This window comes from Numida meleagris, chromosome 1 (assembly GCF_002078875.1).
Source record: "Numida meleagris isolate 19003 breed g44 Domestic line chromosome 1, NumMel1.0, whole genome shotgun sequence".
NCBI lineage: Eukaryota > Metazoa > Chordata > Aves > Galliformes > Numididae > Numida > Numida meleagris.
Genome location: NC_034409.1, coordinates 518,703 through 521,519, shown reverse-complemented (window position 1 = coordinate 521,519; position 2,817 = coordinate 518,703).

Genomic DNA, 2,817 nt, shown 5'->3' with positions numbered 1-2,817 from the left:
CATGAGGAGGGAAGGATGGAGAACGGGGGTGAGAAGAAAGGACTGCTGCATGGTGCTGGCAGGGAGGGGTGGTCAGATGATGTTAGATGGAAAGTTCAGGTGGGAAACGAGGGATGGGAGGACAGTGCTGATAAGGGAAGGGCTGGGGGGGGAGGAAGGGGCAGCCCCAGGCTCTGGCTGCCTGCAGAGCCTCGCTGGGGGTCCTGCCCTGCCCCCGCAGCTCCGCGTTGAACCGCTCGCTCCCTGTGTCACCTCGAGCCAATTTGCTGTGCTAATTGCTGAACAAGTAATGAGCTTCGCTCCTTGCGCTGGCCCCCTCCCCTCCACCAGGAGCTGGGAAGATGAAGCTGGAGGCATTGATTTCCTCGATCATAAAGCGACTTCCTCAGCGCACACCTCTAATTAGGGACGGCCAATCAGCTTTGGGGGGGTGGGGGATGCTGGGTTCCATTTTTGCTCGGCCGATGCGACCTTGGCTCCACGTCCTGGCAATGGGAGAAGGGTGGGAGGTGGGGGAAATGGGGAATGGACCCGGCCTCTGCCCGCCCGCTGGGGCATCCAGTGGGGCATGGTGGTGGCATCCAGTGTGGCACAGTGGTGATATCCAGAGTGGCTGTGATGTCATCCAATGTGGCGTGGTGGTGGTGTCCAGTGTGGCACTGTGGTGGCATCTAGAGTGGCATGCCAGTGACATTCAGTGTGGCAATGTGGTGGCATCTAGAGTGGCATGCCGATGATGTTCAGGTGGGATGTGGGGAGTGGGGATGTTGGGATGCAGGATGCGCTGTGCAGGATGCAGGACGCAAGTTGCTCCGTGCAGGATGCAGGATGCAGAATGTGCTGTGCAGGATGGAGGATGGAGGATGCAGGATTTGAGATGCAGGATGTGGGGTGTGGGGATGCGGGATGCAAGCTGCTCGATGTGGGATGCGGGATGCAGGATGCGGGATTTGCGATGCAGGATGTGGGATGCTCCATGTAGGATGGAGGATGTTCCACACATAATGCAGGATGTGGGATGCTCCATGCAGGATGTGCAATGTGGGATGTTCCATGTGGGATGCTCCATGCCGGATACAGGATGCTCCATGCAGGATGTGGGATGCAGGATGCTCCATGTGGGATGCTCTATGCAGGATGCTCTGTGCAGGATGTTCCATGAAGGATGCAGGATGCTCCGTGCAGGATGCTCCGTGCAGGATGCTCCGTGCAGGATGCAGGATGCTCCATGCAGGATGCAGGATGCTCTGTGCAGGGTGCTCCATGCAGGATGTGGGATGCTTCATGCAGGATGCAGGATGCTTCATGTGGGATGCTCCATGCAGGATGCTCCATACAGGATGCTCTGTGCAGGATGCAGGATACTCCATGTATAACACAGGATGCAGGATGCACCATGCAGGATGCAGGATGCTCCATGCAGGATGCTCTGTGNCGCTGCACCGCACCTCACTCAATGAGCATGAAAGATTAACGAGGAACAAACCCGCTGCTTGTCGGCGTCTCGTCTCTGCTAAATTGCTGCTGCAACTCATCCGTGGGTCGCGTACCAGCGCCGGCTGCGGCTTAATGGGCAGAGCAAGGCCGTGCTCGGGGGGGGGGTGAGGGGCACAGCGGGGGCACCGCACTTCCCCATCAATATTTCATGGGGCTGTGATCGCTCCCGGGGCGAGGGAGGCTCTGCTGCAGCTGGGATTGCCTGCGGGCAGCACTGCTGCTGCTGCTGCTGGGTCATGCTGAGCGTGCAAACAGGCAGCACGCGGGGGGATGCTGCAGGTGGGTGGCCCGTGGGAGAGGGAGGAGGTGGTGCACGGTGTGCAGTGGTGCACGGTGTGCAATGGTGCATGATGTGCAAGAGAGCATGGTGTGCAAGAGTGCGTCATGTGCAATAGTGCAGCTTTTGAAGCAGGATGTGTGATGTAATGCATTGTGTTGAGTGGTGCATGGTCTGCAGTAGTGGGTTGTGTGCAGTAGTGCAGCTGTTGAAGCAGGGCATGGCGAGCAGCAGTGCATTGCGTGGAGTGGTGCACGGTCTGCAGTAGTGCACAGTGTGCAATAGTGCATCGTGTGCAGTGATGCACTGTGTCCAGTAGTGTGCTCTGTGCAATGGTGCAAGCATTGAAGCAGCACATTGTGTGCAATAGTGCCGCACGTGCAGCAGTGCATGTGTGCAGTGGTGCATCGTGTGCCCTGGTACCTGGTGTACAATAGCGCATGGCATGCAATAGCGCATAGAGTGAAACAGCGCGTTGTGTGCAGTAGTGCATCGCGTGCCATAGTGCATCATGCAAAGCAGTGCTGCTCCGTGCTGGGCTGCAATGCGGCCGTGCCCGACCCCCGACCCCGCTGTGCATCGTCTGCCGGGTGCATTTCCCTCTGCAGAGCTCCCAGAGCCGAAGCTGAGCAAAAAAAGAGAAGGAGGCGGCTGCAGAGCTGCAGCACCCGCTGCTGGTGCAAAGCTGCACGGCTCCGGGCAGGGAGCACGGCCGTGCACCATATGCTCTGTGCATTGCAGCAGCACCGTGATGGGCTGTGCTGCAATCCTTCCTGGCAGCACACACAGCTGAGTGCTGCTGCTCTTCTGCTGCAGGCGTGGGTTGCAGTGCTCGCAGTGGGGCCCTGGCACCGTGTGCGTGTGGGTGATGTTGCAGCTGTGCTGTGTGCAGGGCTTGCTGCACCCATTGCAGCCCCTGCAGCTTTGTGCAGGGTCCCAGCTCGGTGTGCTTGGGGGTGATGCTGCAGCCATGCAACACAAAGCTGTGCTGTGTGCAGGGCTCCCTGTGCCCTTTGCAATCCCTGCAGCCTTGTGCAGGATCC